Source organism: Schistocerca gregaria, unplaced genomic scaffold (assembly GCF_023897955.1).
Source record: "Schistocerca gregaria isolate iqSchGreg1 unplaced genomic scaffold, iqSchGreg1.2 ptg000534l, whole genome shotgun sequence".
Taxonomy (NCBI): Eukaryota; Metazoa; Arthropoda; class Insecta; order Orthoptera; family Acrididae; genus Schistocerca; species Schistocerca gregaria.
In genome coordinates this window covers 32569-48852 of record NW_026061932.1, presented here as the reverse complement: position 1 = coordinate 48852, position 16284 = coordinate 32569, and positions in this window count along the sequence as shown.

Below are 16284 nucleotides of genomic sequence, written 5' to 3'. Positions count from 1 at the left end.
GCAGCCTTCACATGGAGTGCAGCCTTCACATGGAGTGCAGCCATTCATATGGAATGCAACCTTCACATGGAGTGCAGCCTTCACATGGAGTGCTGCCTTCGCATGGAGTGCTGCCTTCACATAAACTGCAGCCACAAGGTGTGTTGTCCTCAAAAGATGAGCTTTCCTTCACAAGGAGTTCCGACTTTGTAAGGAGTGGAGCCTTTGCAAGGAGTACAGCCTTCGCAAGCAGTGCAGCCTTCGCAAGGAGTGCAGCATTCGCAAGGAGTAGAGCCTTCGGATGGAGTGCAGCCTTCGCAAAGAGTGCCGATTTCGCATGGAGTGTGGCCTTTGCATGGATTGCAGCCTTCACATGGAGTGCAGCCTTCACATGGAGTGAAGCCTTCACATGGAGTGCAGCCATTCATATGGAAGATGAGCTTTCCTTCACAAGGAGTGCAGCCTTTGCAAGGAGTGAAGCGTTTGCAAGGAGTGCAGCCTTTACAAGGAGTGCAGCCTTAACAAGGAGTGCAGCCTTCACAAGGAATGCAGCCTTCACATGAATTGCAGCCTTCGCAAGGAGTACAGCCTTCGCAAGGAGTGCAGCCTTCGCAAGGAGAGCAGCATTCGCAAGGTGTGGAGCCTTCGCATGGAGTGCAGCCTTCACATGGAGTGTATCCTTCCCAATGGAGTGCAACATTGGCATGGTGTGCAGCCTTCGCAAGGAGTGCATAAGTCACATGGGGTGCAGCCTTCACACCTACAGCAGCATTCGCATGGGGTAGCACCTTCGTATGTACTGCTGGCATTCACATGGAGTGCAGCCTACACATGAAGTGCAGCCTTCACATGGAGTGCAGCCTTCTATTGGAGTGCAGCCATTCATATGGTATGCAGCCTTCACATGGAGTGCTGCCTTCTCATGGAGTGCTGCCTTCGCATGGACTGCTGCCTTCACATGGACTGCAGCCACAAGGTGTGTTGTCCTCAAAAGATGAGCTTTCCTTCACAAGGAGTGCAGCCTTTGCAAGGAGTGGAGCCTTTGCAAGGAGTGCAGCCTTTGCAAGGAGTGCAGCCTTTGCAAGGAGTGCAGCCTTCGCAAGGAATGCAGCCTTCACATGCATTGCAGACTTCGCAAGGAGTACAGCCTTCGCAAGGAGTGCAGCATTCGCAAGGAGTGCAGCATTCGCAAGGAGTGGAGCCTTCGGATGGTGTGCAGCCTTCGCATGGAGTGCAGCCCTCACAAAGACTGCCGCCTTCGCATGGAGTGTGGCCTTTGCATGGATTGCAGCCTTCACATGGAGTGCAGCCTTCACATGGAGTGAAGCCTTCACATGGAGTGCAGCCTTCCCAATGGAGTGCAACATTGGCATGGAGTGTAGCCTTCGCAAGGAGTTCATCAGTTGCATGGGGTGCAGCCTTCACACCTACAGCAGCATTCGCATGGGGTACAGCCTTCGTATGTAGTGCAGGCATTCACATTGAGTGCAGCCTACACATGAAGTGCAACCTTCACATGGAGTGCAGCCTTCACATGGAGTGCAGCCATTCACATGGAATGCAGCATTCACATGGAGTGCAGCCTTCATTTGGAGTGCAGCCTTCACTTGGAGTGCAGCCTTCACATGGAGTGCAGCCATTCATATGGAATGCAGCCTTCACATGGAGTACAGCCTTCACATGGAGTGCTGCCTTCGCATGGAGTGCTGCCTTCACTTGGACTGCAGCCACTAGGTGTGTTGTCCTCAAAAGATGAGCTTTCCTTCACAAGGAGTGCCGCCTTTGCAAGAAGTGGAGCCTTTGCAAGGAGTGCAGACTTTGCAAGGAGTGCAGCCTTTCCAAGGAATGCAGCCTTTGCAAGGAATGCAGCCTTCACATAAATTGCAGCCTTCGCAAGGAGTACTGCCTTTGCAAGGGGTGCAGCATTCGCAAGGAGTGCAGCATTCGCAAGGAGTGGAGCCTTCGCAAGGAATGCGGCCTTCGCATGGAGTGCAGCCTTCGCAAAGAGTGCCGCCTTTGCATGGAGTGTGGCCTTTGCATGGATTTCAGCCTTCACATGGAGTGCAGCCTTCACATGGAGTGAAGCCTTCACATGGAGTGTAGCCTTCCCAACGGAGTGCAACATTGGCATGGAGTGTAGCCCTCGCAAGGAGTACCATCAGTCGCATGGGGTGCAGCTTTCACACCTACAGCAGCATTCACATGCGGTACATCCTTTGTATGTAGTGCAGGCATTCACATGGAGTACAGCCTACACATGAAGTGCAGCCTTCACGTGGATTGGAGCCTTCTCTTGGAGTGCAGCCATTCATGTGGAATGCAGCCTTCACATGGAGTGCACCCTTCACATGGAGTGCTGCCTTCGCATGGAGTGCTGCCTTCACATGGACTGCAGCCACAAGGTGTGTTGTCCTCAAAAGATGAGCTTTCCTTCACAAAGCGTGCAGCCTTTGCAAGGACTGGAGCCTTTGCAAGGAGTGCAGCCTTTGCAAGGAGTGCAGCCTTCACAAGGAGTGCAGCCTTCGCAAGGAATGCAGCCTTCACATGCATTGCAGCCTTCACAAGGAGTACAGCTTCGCAAGGAGTGCAGTCTACACAAGGAGTGCAGCATTCGGAAGGAGTGGAGCCTTCGCATGGAGTGCAGCCTTCGCAAAGAGTGCCGCCTTTGCATGGAGTGTGGCCTTTGCATGGATTTCAGCCTTCACATGGAGTGCAGCCTTCACATGGAGTGAAGCCTTCACATGGAGCGTAGCCTTCCCAATGGAGTGCAACATTGGCATGGAGTGTAGCTTTTGCAAGGAGTGAATCAGTCGCATGGGGTGCAGCCTTCACACCTACAGCAGCATTCGCATGGGGTACAGCCTTCATATGTAGTCTAGGCATTCACATGGAGTGCAGCCTACACATGAAGTGCAGCCTTCACATGGAGTGCAGCCTTCACATGGAGTGCTGCCTTCACATGGAGTGCAGACTTCACATGGAGTGCTGCCTTCACATGGAGTGCAGCCTTCACACGGAGTGCAGCCATTCATATGGCATGCAACCTTCACATGGAGTGCAGCCTTCACATGGACTGCAGCCACTAGGTGTGTTGTCCTCAAAAGATGAGCTTTCCTTCACAAGGAGTGCCGCCTTTGCAAGGAGTGGAGCCTTTGCAAGGAGTGCAGCCTTTGCAAGGAGTGCAGCCTTCGCAAGGAGTGCGGCCTTCGCATGGAGTGCAGCCTTCGCAAAGAATGCCGTCTTTGCATGGAGTGTGGCCTTTGCATGGATTTCAGCCTTCACATGAAGTGCAGCCTTCACATGGAGTGAAGCCTTCACATGGAGTGTAGCCTTCCCAATGGAGTGCAACATTGGCATGGAGTGTAGCCTTCGCAAGGAGTGCATCAGTCGCATGGGGTGCAGCCTTCACACCTACAGCAGCATTCGCATGGGGTACATCCTTTGTAAGTAGTGCAGGCATTCTCATGGAGTGCAGCCTACACATGAAGAGCAGCCTTCACATGGAGTGCAGCCATTCATATGAAATGCAGGCTTCATATGGAGTGCAGCCTTCACATGGAGTGCTGCCTTCGCATGGAGTGATGCCTTCACTTGGACTGCAACCACAAGGTGTGTTGTCCTCAAAAGATGAGCTTTCCTTCACAAGGAGTGACCCCTTTGCAAGGAGTGGAGCCTTTGCAAGGAGTGCAGCCTTTGCAAGGGGTGCAGCCTTTGCAAGGAGTGCAGCCTTCGCAAGGAGTGCAGCCTTCACATGCATTGCAGCCTTTGCAAGGAGTACAGCTTTCGCAAGGAGTGCAGCCTTCGCAAGGAGTGCAGCATTCGCAAGGAGTGGAGCGTTCGCATGGAGTGCAGCCTTCGCAAAGAATGCCGCCTTTGTGTGGAGTGTGGCCTTTGCATGGATTTCAGATTTCACATGGAGTGAAGCCTTCACATGTAGTGTAGCCTTCCCAATGAAGTGCAACATTGGCATGGAGTGTAGCCTTCGCAAGGACTGCATCAGTCGCATGGGGTGCAGCCTTCACACCTACAGCAGCATTCACATAGGGTACAGCCTTCGTGTGTAGTGCAGGCATTCACATGGAGTGCAGCCTACACATGAAGTGCAGCCTTCACATGGAGTGCAGCCTTCACGTGGAGTGCAGCCATTCAAAAGGAATGCAGCCTTTGCAAGGAGTGCAGCCTTTGCAAGGAGTGCAGCCTTCGCAAGGAATGCAGCCTTCACATGCATTGCAGCCTTTGCAAGGAGTACAGCCTTTACAAGGAGTACAGCATTCGCAAGGAGTGCAAGATTCGCAAGGAGTGGAGCCTTCGCAAGGAGTGCAGCCTTCACATGCATTGCAGCCTTCGCAAGGAGTACAGCCTTCGGAAGGAGTGCAGCATTCACAAGGAGTGCAGCATTCGCAAGGAGTGGAGCCTTCACAAGGAGTGCAGCCTTCACATGCATTGCAGCCTTCGCAAGGAGTACAGCCTTCGCAAGGGGTGCAGCATTCGCAAGGAGTGCAGCATTTGCAAGGAGTGGAGCCTTCGCAAGGAGTGCAGCCTTCACATGGAGTGCAGCCTTCACATGGAGTGCAGCCTTCACATGGAGTGCAGCCTTCACATGGAGTGAAGCCTTCACATGGAGTGTAGCCTTCCCAATGGAGTGCAACATTGGCATAGAGTGTAGCCTTCACAAGGAGTGCTTCAGTCACATGGGATGCAGCCTTCACACCTACAGCAGCATTCACATGGGGTACAGCCTTCGTATGTAGTGCAGCCATTCACATGGAGTGCAGCCTACACATGAAGTGCAGCCTTCACATGGAGTGCAGCCTTCACATGGAGTGCAGCCATTCATATGGAATGCAACCTTCACATGGAGTGCAGCCTTCACATGGAGTGCTGCCTTCGCATGGAGTGCTGCCTTCACATAAACTGCAGCCACAAGGTGTGTTGTCCTCAAAAGATGAGCTTTCCTTCACAAGGAGTTCCGACTTTGTAAGGAGTGGAGCCTTTGCAAGGAGTACAGCCTTCGCAAGCAGTGCAGCCTTCGCAAGGAGTGCAGCATTCGCAAGGAGTAGAGCCTTCGGATGGAGTGCAGCCTTCGCAAAGAGTGCCGATTTCGCATGGAGTGTGGCCTTTGCATGGATTGCAGCCTTCACATGGAGTGCAGCCTTCACATGGAGTGAAGCCTTCACATGGAGTGCAGCCATTCATATGGAAGATGAGCTTTCCTTCACAAGGAGTGCAGCCTTTGCAAGGAGTGAAGCGTTTGCAAGGAGTGCAGCCTTTACAAGGAGTGCAGCCTTAACAAGGAGTGCAGCCTTCACAAGGAATGCAGCCTTCACATGAATTGCAGCCTTCGCAAGGAGTACAGCCTTCGCAAGGAGTGCAGCCTTCGCAAGGAGAGCAGCATTCGCAAGGTGTGGAGCCTTCGCATGGAGTGCAGCCTTCACATGGAGTGTATCCTTCCCAATGGAGTGCAACATTGGCATGGTGTGCAGCCTTCGCAAGGAGTGCATAAGTCACATGGGGTGCAGCCTTCACACCTACAGCAGCATTCGCATGGGGTAGCACCTTCGTATGTACTGCTGGCATTCACATGGAGTGCAGCCTACACATGAAGTGCAGCCTTCACATGGAGTGCAGCCTTCTATTGGAGTGCAGCCATTCATATGGTATGCAGCCTTCACATGGAGTGCTGCCTTCTCATGGAGTGCTGCCTTCGCATGGACTGCTGCCTTCACATGGACTGCAGCCACAAGGTGTGTTGTCCTCAAAAGATGAGCTTTCCTTCACAAGGAGTGCAGCCTTTGCAAGGAGTGGAGCCTTCACAAGGAGTGCAGCCTTCACATGCATTGCAGCCTTCGCAAGGAGTACAGAGTTCGCAAGGAGTGCAGCTTTCCAAGGGGTAAAGCCTTCGCATGGGGTGCAGCCTTCGCAAAGAGTGCCGCCTTTGCATGGATTGTGGCCTTTGCATGGATTTCAGTGAAGCCTTCACATGGAGTGTAGCCTTCCCAATGGAGTGCAACATTGGCATGGAGTGTATCCTTCGCAAGGAGTGCATCAGTCGCATGGGGAGCAGCCTTCACACCTACAGCAGCATTTGCATGGGGTACAGCCTTCGTATGTAGTGCAGGCATTCACATGGAGTGCAGCCTACACATGAAGTGCAGCCTTCACATGGAGTGCAGCCTTCACATGGAGTGCAGCCATTCATATGGAATGCAGCCTTCACATGGAGTTCAGCCTTCACATGGAGTGCTGCCTTCGCATGGAGTGCTGCCTTCACATGGACTGCAGCTACAAGGTGTGTTGTCCTCAAAAGATGAGCTTTCCTTCACAAGGAGTGCAGCCTTTGCAAGGAGTGGTGCCTTCGCAAGGAGTGCAGCCTTCACATGCATTGCAGCCTTCGCAAGGAGTACAGCCTTCGCAAGGAGTGCAGCATTCGCAAGGAGTGCAGCATTCACAAGGAGTGCAGCATTCGCAAGGGGTCGAGCCTTCGCATGGAGTGCAGCCTTCGCATGGAGTGCAGCCTTCGCAAAGAGTGCCGCCTTCGCATGTAGTGTGGCCTTTGCATGGATTGCAGCCTTCACATGGAGTGCAGCCTTCACATGGAGTGAAGCCTTCACATGGAGTGTAGCCTTCCCAATGGAGTGCAACATTGGCATGGAGTGTAGCCTTCGCAAGGAGTGCATCAGTCGCATGGGGTTCAGCCTTCACACCTACAGCAGCATTCGCATGGGGTACAGCCTTCGTATGTAGTGCAGGCATTCACATGGAGTGCAGCCTACACATGAAGTGCAGCCTTCACATGGAGTGCAGCCTTCACATGGAGTGCAGCCATTCATATGGAATGCAGCCTTCACATGGAGTTCAGCCTTCACATGGAGTGCTGCCTTCACATGGACTGCAGCCACAAGTTGTGTTGTCCTCAAACGATGAGCTTTCCTTCACAAGGAGAGCAGCCTTTGCAAGGAGTGGTGCCTTCGCAAGGAGTGCAGCCTTCACATGCATTGCAGCCTTCGCAAGGAGTACAGCCTTCGCAAGGGGTGCAGCATTCGCAAGGAGTGCAGCATTTGCAAGGAGTGGAGCCTTCGCAAGGAGTGCAGCCTTCACATGGAGTGCAGCCTTCACATGGAGTGCAGCCTTCACATGGAGTGCAGCCTTCACATGGAGTGAAGCCTTCACATGGAGTGTAGCCTTCCCAATGGAGTGCAACATTGGCATAGAGTGTAGCCTTCACAAGGAGTGCTTCAGTCACATGGGATGCAGCCTTCACACCTACAGCAGCATTCACATGGGGTACAGCCTTCGTATGTAGTGCAGCCATTCACATGGAGTGCAGCCTACACATGAAGTGCAGCCTTCACATGGAGTGCAGCCTTCACATGGAGTGCAGCCATTCATATGGAATGCAACCTTCACATGGAGTGCAGCCTTCACATGGAGTGCTGCCTTCGCATGGAGTGCTGCCTTCACATAAACTGCAGCCACAAGGTGTGTTGTCCTCAAAAGATGAGCTTTCCTTCACAAGGAGTTCCGACTTTGTAAGGAGTGGAGCCTTTGCAAGGAGTACAGCCTTCGCAAGCAGTGCAGCCTTCGCAAGGAGTGCAGCATTCGCAAGGAGTAGAGCCTTCGGATGGAGTGCAGCCTTCGCAAAGAGTGCCGATTTCGCATGGAGTGTGGCCTTTGCATGGATTGCAGCCTTCACATGGAGTGCAGCCTTCACATGGAGTGAAGCCTTCACATGGAGTGCAGCCATTCATATGGAAGATGAGCTTTCCTTCACAAGGAGTGCAGCCTTTGCAAGGAGTGAAGCGTTTGCAAGGAGTGCAGCCTTTACAAGGAGTGCAGCCTTAACAAGGAGTGCAGCCTTCACAAGGAATGCAGCCTTCACATGAATTGCAGCCTTCGCAAGGAGTACAGCCTTCGCAAGGAGTGCAGCCTTCGCAAGGAGAGCAGCATTCGCAAGGTGTGGAGCCTTCGCATGGAGTGCAGCCTTCACATGGAGTGTATCCTTCCCAATGGAGTGCAACATTGGCATGGTGTGCAGCCTTCGCAAGGAGTGCATAAGTCACATGGGGTGCAGCCTTCACACCTACAGCAGCATTCGCATGGGGTAGCACCTTCGTATGTACTGCTGGCATTCACATGGAGTGCAGCCTACACATGAAGTGCAGCCTTCACATGGAGTGCAGCCTTCTATTGGAGTGCAGCCATTCATATGGTATGCAGCCTTCACATGGAGTGCTGCCTTCTCATGGAGTGCTGCCTTCGCATGGACTGCTGCCTTCACATGGACTGCAGCCACAAGGTGTGTTGTCCTCAAAAGATGAGCTTTCCTTCACAAGGAGTGCAGCCTTTGCAAGGAGTGGAGCCTTTGCAAGGAGTGCAGCCTTTGCAAGGAGTGCAGCCTTTGCAAGGAGTGCAGCCTTCGCAAGGAATGCAGCCTTCACATGCATTGCAGACTTCGCAAGGAGTACAGCCTTCGCAAGGAGTGCAGCATTCGCAAGGAGTGCAGCATTCGCAAGGAGTGGAGCCTTCGGATGGTGTGCAGCCTTCGCATGGAGTGCAGCCCTCACAAAGACTGCCGCCTTCGCATGGAGTGTGGCCTTTGCATGGATTGCAGCCTTCACATGGAGTGCAGCCTTCACATGGAGTGAAGCCTTCACATGGAGTGCAGCCTTCCCAATGGAGTGCAACATTGGCGTGGAGTGTAGCCTTCGCAAGGAGTTCATCAGTTGCATGGGGTGCAGCCTTCACACCTACAGCAGCATTCGCATGGGGTACAGCCTTCGTATGTAGTGCAGGCATTCACATTGAGTGCAGCCTACACATGAAGTGCAACCTTCACATGGAGTGCAGCCTTCACATGGAGTGCAGCCATTCACATGGAATGCAGCATTCACATGGAGTGCAGCCTTCATTTGGAGTGCAGCCTTCACTTGGAGTGCAGCCTTCACATGGAGTGCAGCCATTCATATGGAATGCAGCCTTCACATGGAGTACAGCCTTCACATGGAGTGCTGCCTTCGCATGGAGTGCTGCCTTCACTTGGACTGCAGCCACTAGGTGTGTTGTCCTCAAAAGATGAGCTTTCCTTCACAAGGAGTGCCGCCTTTGCAAGAAGTGGAGCCTTTGCAAGGAGTGCAGACTTTGCAAGGAGTGCAGCCTTTCCAAGGAATGCAGCCTTTGCAAGGAATGCAGCCTTCACATAAATTGCAGCCTTCGCAAGGAGTACTGCCTTTGCAAGGGGTGCAGCATTCGCAAGGAGTGCAGCATTCGCAAGGAGTGGAGCCTTCGCAAGGAATGCGGCCTTCGCATGGAGTGCAGCCTTCGCAAAGAGTGCCGCCTTTGCATGGAGTGTGGCCTTTGCATGGATTTCAGCCTTCACATGGAGTGCAGCCTTCACATGGAGTGAAGCCTTCACATGGAGTGTAGCCTTCCCAACGGAGTGCAACATTGGCATGGAGTGTAGCCTTCGCAAGGAGTACCATCAGTCGCATGGGGTGCAGCTTTCACACCTACAGCAGCATTCACATGCGGTACATCCTTTGTATGTAGTGCAGGCATTCACATGGAGTACAGCCTACACATGAAGTGCAGCCTTCACGTGGATTGGAGCCTTCTCTTGGAGTGCAGCCATTCATATGGAATGCAGCCTTCACATGGAGTGCACCCTTCACCTGGAGTGCTGCCTTCGCATGGAGTGCTGCCTTCACATGGACTGCAGCCACAAGGTGTGTTGTCCTCAAAAGATGAGCTTTCCTTCACAAAGCGTGCAGCCTTTGCAAGGACTGGAGCCTTTGCAAGGAGTGCAGCCTTTGCAAGGAGTGCAGCCTTCACAAGGAGTGCAGCCTTCGCAAGGAATGCAGCCTTCACATGCATTGCAGCCTTCACAAGGAGTACAGCTTCGCAAGGAGTGCAGTCTACACAAGGAGTGCAGCATTCGGAAGGAGTGGAGCCTTCGCATGGAGTGCAGCCTTCGCAAAGAGTGCCGCCTTTGCATGGAGTGTGGCCTTTGCATGGATTTCAGCCTTCACATGGAGTGCAGCCTTCACATGGAGTGAAGCCTTCACATGGAGCGTAGCCTTCCCAATGGAGTGCAACATTGGCATGGAGTGTAGCTTTTGCAAGGAGTGAATCAGTCGCATGGGGTGCAGCCTTCACACCTACAGCAGCATTCGCATGGGGTACAGCCTTCATATGTAGTCTAGGCATTCACATGGAGTGCAGCCTACACATGAAGTGCAGCCTTCACATGGAGTGCAGCCTTCACATGGAGTGCTGCCTTCACATGGAGTGCAGACTTCACATGGAGTGCTGCCTTCACATGGAGTGCAGCCTTCACACGGAGTGCAGCCATTCATATGGCATGCAACCTTCACATGGAGTGCAGCCTTCACATGGACTGCAGCCACTAGGTGTGTTGTCCTCAAAAGATGAGCTTTCCTTCACAAGGAGTGCCGCCTTTGCAAGGAGTGGAGCCTTTGCAAGGAGTGCAGCCTTTGCAAGGAGTGCAGCCTTCGCAAGGAGTGCGGCCTTCGCATGGAGTGCAGCCTTCGCAAAGAATGCCGTCTTTGCATGGAGTGTGGCCTTTGCATGGATTTCAGCCTTCACATGAAGTGCAGCCTTCACATGGAGTGAAGCCTTCACATGGAGTGTAGCCTTCCCAATGGAGTGCAACATTGGCATGGAGTGTAGCCTTCGCAAGGAGTGCATCAGTCGCATGGGGTGCAGCCTTCACACCTACAGCAGCATTCGCATGGGGTACATCCTTTGTAAGTAGTGCAGGCATTCTCATGGAGTGCAGCCTACACATGAAGAGCAGCCTTCACATGGAGTGCAGCCATTCATATGAAATGCAGGCTTCATATGGAGTGCAGCCTTCACATGGAGTGCTGCCTTCGCATGGAGTGATGCCTTCACTTGGACTGCAACCACAAGGTGTGTTGTCCTCAAAAGATGAGCTTTCCTTCACAAGGAGTGACCCCTTTGCAAGGAGTGGAGCCTTTGCAAGGAGTGCAGCCTTTGCAAGGGGTGCAGCCTTTGCAAGGAGTGCAGCCTTCGCAAGGAGTGCAGCCTTCACATGCATTGCAGCCTTTGCAAGGAGTACAGCTTTCGCAAGGAGTGCAGCCTTCGCAAGGAGTGCAGCATTCGCAAGGAGTGGAGCGTTCGCATGGAGTGCAGCCTTCGCAAAGAATGCCGCCTTTGTGTGGAGTGTGGCCTTTGCATGGATTTCAGATTTCACATGGAGTGAAGCCTTCACATGTAGTGTAGCCTTCCCAATGAAGTGCAACATTGGCATGGAGTGTAGCCTTCGCAAGGACTGCATCAGTCGCATGGGGTGCAGCCTTCACACCTACAGCAGCATTCACATAGGGTACAGCCTTCGTGTGTAGTGCAGGCATTCACATGGAGTGCAGCCTACACATGAAGTGCAGCCTTCACATGGAGTGCAGCCTTCACGTGGAGTGCAGCCATTCAAAAGGAATGCAGCCTTTGCAAGGAGTGCAGCCTTTGCAAGGAGTGCAGCCTTCGCAAGGAATGCAGCCTTCACATGCATTGCAGCCTTTGCAAGGAGTACAGCCTTTACAAGGAGTACAGCATTCGCAAGGAGTGCAAGATTCGCAAGGAGTGGAGCCTTCGCAAGGAGTGCAGCCTTCACATGCATTGCAGCCTTCGCAAGGAGTACAGCCTTCGGAAGGAGTGCAGCATTCACAAGGAGTGCAGCATTCGCAAGGAGTGGAGCCTTCACAAGGAGTGCAGCCTTCGCATGGAGTGCAGCCTTCGCAAAGAGTGCTGCCTTTGCATGGAGTGTGGCCTTTGCATGGATTTCAGTCTTCACATGGAGTGCACCCTTCACATGGAGTGAAGCCTTCACATGGACTGTAGCCTTCCCAATGGAGTGCAACATTGGCATGGAGTGTAGCCTTTGCAAGGAGTGCATCAGTCACATAGGGTGCAGCCTTCACACCTACAGCAGCATTCGCATGGGGTACAGCCTTCGTATGTAGTGCAGGTATTCACATGGAGTGCAGCCTACACATGAAGTGCAGCCTTCACATGGAGTGCAGCCTTCACATGGAGTGCAGCCATTCATATGGAATGCAGCCTTCACATGGAGTGCAGCCTTCACATGGAGTGCTGCCTTCGCATGGAGTGCTGCCTTCACATGGACTGCAGCCACAAGGTGTGTTGTCCTCAAAAGATGAGCTTTCCTTCACAAGGATTGCAGCCATTGCAAGGAGTGCAGCCTTTGCAAGGAGTGCAGCCTTTGCAAGCGGTGCAGCCATCACATGCATTGCAGCCTTCGCAAGGAGTACAGCCTTCGCAAGGAGTGCAGCTTTCGCAAGGAGGCGAGCCTTTGCAAGGAGTACAGCCTTCGCATGGAGTGCAGCCTTCGCAAAGAGTGCAGCCTTCGCAAAGAGTGCCGCCTTCGCATGGAGTGCCTTTGCATGGATTGCAGCCTTCACATGGAGTGCAGCCTTCACATGGAGTGAAGCCTTCACAAGGAGTGTAGCCTTCCCAATGGAGTGCAACATTGGCATGGAGTGTAGCCTTCGCAAGGAGTGCATCAGTCACATGGGGTGCAGCCCTCACACCTACAGCAGCATTCGCATAAGGTACAGGCTTCGTATCTAGTGCAGGCATTCACATGGAGAGCAGCCTACACATGAAGTGCAGCCTTCACATGAAGTGCAGCCTTCACATGGAGTGCAGCCATTCATATGGAATGCAGCATTCACATGGAGTGCAGCCTTCACATGGAGTGCTGCCTTCGCATGGAGTGCTGCCTTCACATGGACTGCTGCCACAAGGTGTGTTGTCCTCAAATGATGAGCTTTCCTTCACAAGGAGTGCAGCCCTTGCAAGGAGTGGAACCTTTGCAAGGTGTGCAGCCTTTGCAAGGAGTTGAACCTTTGCAAGGAGTGCAGCCTTTGCAAGGAGTGAAGCCTTTGCAAGGAATGCAGCCTTCGCAATGAATGCAGCCTTCACATGCATTGCAGCCTTCGCAAGGAGTACATCCTTCGCAAGGAGTGCAGCATTCGCAAGGAGTGCAGCATTCGCATGGAGTGGAGCCTTCGCAAGGAGTGCAACCTTTGCAAGGAGTGCAGCCTTCGCAAAGTGTGCCGCCTTTGCATGGAGTGTGGCCTTTGCATGCATTTCAGCCTTCACATGGAGTGCAGCCTTCACATGGAGTGAAGCCTTCACATGGAGTGTAGCCTTCCCAATGGAATGCAACATTGGCGTGGAGTGTAGCCTTCGCAAGGAGTGCATCAGTCACATGGGGTGCAGCCTTCACACCTACAGCAGCATTCGCATGGGGTACAGCCCTCGAATCTAGTGCAGGCATTCACATGGAGTGCAGCCTACACATAAAGTGCAGCCTTCACATGGAGTGCAGCCTTCACATGGAGTGCAGCCATTCATATGGAATGCAGCCTTCACATGGAGTGCAGCCTTCACATGGAGTGCTGCCTTCGCATGGAGTGCTGCCTTCACATGGACTGCAGCCACAAGGTGTGTTGTCCTCAAAAGATGAGCTTTCCTTCACAAGGAGTGCAGCCTTTGCAAGGAGTGGAGCCTTTGCAAGGAGTGCAGCCTTTGCAATGAGTGCAGCCTTTGCAAGGAGTGCAGTCTTCGCAAGGAATGCAGCCTTCACATGCATTGCAGACTTCGCAAGGAGTACATCCTTCGCAAGGAGTGCAGCATTCGCAAGGAGTGCAGCATTCGCAAGGAGTCGAGCCTTCGCAAGGAGTGCAGCCTTCGCAAGGAATGCAGCCTTCACATGCATTGCAGTCTTCGCAAGGAGTGCAGCATTCGCAAGGAGTGGAGCCTTCGGATGGAGTGCTGCATTCGCAAAGAGTGCTGCCTTCACATGGAGTGTGGCCTTTGCATGGATTGCAGCCTTCACATGGAGTGCAGCCTTCACATGGAGTGAAGCCTTCACATGGAGTGCAGCCATTCATATGGAATGCAGCCTTCACATGGAGTGCTGCCTTTGCATGGAGTGCTGCCTTCACATGGACTGCAGCCACAAGGTGTGTTGTCCTCAAAATATGAGCTTTCCTTCACAAGGAGTGCAGCCTTCTCAAGGATTGCAGCCTTTGCAAGGAATGCAGCCTTCACATGCATTGCAGCCTTCGCAAGGAGTACAGCCTTCGCAAGATGTGCAGCCTTCGCAAGGAGTGCAGCCTTTGCAAGGAGTGGAGCCTTTGCAAGGAGTGCAGCCTTTGCAAGGAGTGCAGCCTTCACAGGGAGTGCAGCCTTCGCAAGGAATGCAGCCTTCACATGAATTGCAGCCATCGCAAGGAGTACAGCCTTCGCAAGGAGTGCGGCCTTCGCAAGGAGTGCAGCATTCGCAAGGAGTGGGGCCTTCGCATGGAGTGCAGCCTTCGCAAAGAGTGCCGCCATTGCATGGAGTGTGACCTTTACATGGATTTCAGCCTTCACATGGAGTGCAGCCTTCACATGGAGTGAAGCCTTCACATGGAGTGTAGCCTTCCCAATGGAGTGCAACATTGGCATGGAGTGTAGCCTTCGCAAAGAGTGCATCAGTCGCATGGGATGCAGCCTTCACACCTACAGCAGCATTTGCATGGCGTACAGCCTTCGTATGTAGTGCAGGCATTCACATGGATTGCAGCCTACACAAGAAGTGCAGCCTTCACATGGAGTGCAGCCTTATCATGGAGTGCAGCCATTCATATGGAATGCAGCCTTCACATGGAGTGCAGCCTTCATATGGAGTGCTGCCTTCGCATGGAGTGCTGCCTTCACATGGACTGCAGCCACAAGGTGTGTTGTCCTCGAAAGATGAGCTTTCCTTCGCAAGCAGTGCAGCCTTTGCAAGGGGTGGAGCCTTTGCAAGGAGTGCAGCCTTTGCAAGGAGTGCAGCCTTTGCAAGGAGTACAGCCTTCGCAAGGAATGCAGCCTTTACATGCATTGCAGCCTTCGCAAGGAGTGCAGCATTCGCAAGGAGTGCAGCATTCGCAAGGAGTGCAGCCTTTGCAAGGAGTGCAGCCTTCGCATGGAGTGCACCCTTCGCAAAGAGTGCCGCCTTTGCATGGAGTGTGGCCTTTGCATGGATTTCAGCCTTCACATGGAGTGGAGCCTTCAAATGAGTGAAGCCTTCACTTGGAGTGTAGCCTTCCCAATAGAGTGCAACATTGGCAAGGAGTGTAGCCTTCGCAAGGTGTGCATCAATCACATGGGGCGCAGCCTTCACACCTACAGCAGCATTTGCATGGGGTACAGCCTTCGTATGTAGTGCAGGCATTCACATGGAGTGCAGCCTACACATGAAGTGCAGCCTACACATGAAGTGCAGCCTTCACATGGAGTGCAGCCTTTACATGGAGTGCTGCCTTCACATGGACTGCAGCCACAAGGTGTGTTGTCCTCAAAATATGAGCTTTCCTTCACAAGGAGTGCAGCCTTTGCAAGGAGTGCAGCCTTTGCAAGGAGTGCAGCCTTCACAAGGAGTGCAGCCTTCGCAAGGAATGCAGCCTTCACATGCATTGCAGCCTTCACAAGGAGTACAGCCTTCGCAAGATGTGCAGCCTTTGCAAGGAGTGCAGCCTTTGCAAGGAGTGGAGCCTTTGCAAGGAGTGCAGCCTTTGCAAGGAGTGCAGCCTTCACAGGGAGTGCCGCCTTCGCAAGGAATGCAGCCTTCACATGCATTGCAGCCTTCGCTAGGAGTACAGCCTTCGCAAGGAGTGCAGCCTTCGCAAGGAGTGCAGCATTCGCAAGGAGTGGGGCCTTCAAATGGAGTGCAGCCTTCACATGGAGTGCAGCCTTCATATGGAGTGCTGCCTTCGCATGGAGTGCTGCCTTCACATTTACTGCAGCCACAAGGTGTGTTGTCCTCAAAATATGAGCTTTCCTTCACAAGGAGTGCAGCCTTTGCAAGGAGTGCAGCCTTTGCAAGGAGTGCAGCCTTCACAAGGAGTGCAGCCTTCGCAAGGAATGCACCCTTCACATGCATTGCAGCCTTCGCAAGGAGTGCAGCATTCGCAAGCAGTGGAGCCTTCACATGCTTTGCAGACTTGGCAAGGAGTACAGATTTCGCAAGGAGTGCAGCATTCGCAAGGAACGCAGCATTCGCAAGGAATGCAGCATTCGCAAGGAGTGGAGCCTTCGCAAGGAGTGCGGCCATCACATGGTGTGTAGCCTTCAAAATGGAGTGCAACATTGGCATCAAGCATAGCCTTTGCAAGGACTGCATCAGTCGCTTGGGGTGCAGCCTTCACACCTACGGCAGTATTCGCGTGGGGTACAGCCTTCGTATCTAGTGCAGGCATTCACATGGAGTGCAGC